We start from the raw sequence: 892 nt of genomic DNA, 5'->3' as shown, positions 1-892 counted from the left end.
CATTTTCACTGGTGCCTACTTCTTGAGGCATTGCTAGACCAGGCTCTCCTCTTCTCCTATAAGTTACCTATTTATATTGATTTGTATACTATTTATATTGCTTTCCAAGTGGGATTGGAAGCACCAGTTGTCAGGCCAGCAGGCTGGCTCTTCGTATATAAATCAGTTTTCACTGCTTTTCAGGTGCTGAATTTGGAAATGTTAGTTTCCAGGCCTGCAGGCTGATGTGCTTGGTTACAAAAGTGCAAACTTTCTGCAAACACATTATTTTAGATACATTATAAATGCAAAACAAAGAATTCTTTCCAGTATTAAGTACTAATATGTTACGATTGAGAAACCCTGTTCAGGACTAGTGAAATAGTTCATTACCACAGTGCACTACTCTGCCATGTGCAAGATCCAGTCTTAATTTAGGCCCTCACCACATTGATGGAAGCTTCAGGGTTTCTCTCTCACTTTCTCTTTTAATACTCCATTTATGTGTTTGATAATTCTAGTAAAGGTTGTCATAGGGGCAATAACTCTCCTTTAGTTGATATAAGTTTTGCCAGAATATCTCTTAGCCAACTGTATACAGTGTTTCTTCTTAAAATTATCAAGGAGCTAAAAAGTAACAGAGCTGATGCTGGCAGAAGAGATTGAGAGACATCTCTTACTTTTGTGTAGGTTGAGTAGATAGAGTGAGTGAAGTGAAGTAGGTTGTATGAGTAGACAGAGTCTAGGTCTAAGTAGTAAATATTTGATAAGACAGTCTATGATATCTTCTATAGGCTCTTTTACTTGCTTGTTGGGCTTACTAGGTCTAAATCTAAATCTAATCACAGAGGACTATTAAGCGCTTTTATTTTGGGGTATATAGTTGCACCTAACTTATGAATAAATGTATGCA

The sequence above is a fragment of the Erinaceus europaeus genome, chromosome 1 (genome assembly GCF_950295315.1).
Source record: "Erinaceus europaeus chromosome 1, mEriEur2.1, whole genome shotgun sequence".
Classification (NCBI taxonomy): Eukaryota; Metazoa; Chordata; class Mammalia; order Eulipotyphla; family Erinaceidae; genus Erinaceus; species Erinaceus europaeus.
This window is presented reverse-complemented; position numbering follows the sequence as displayed.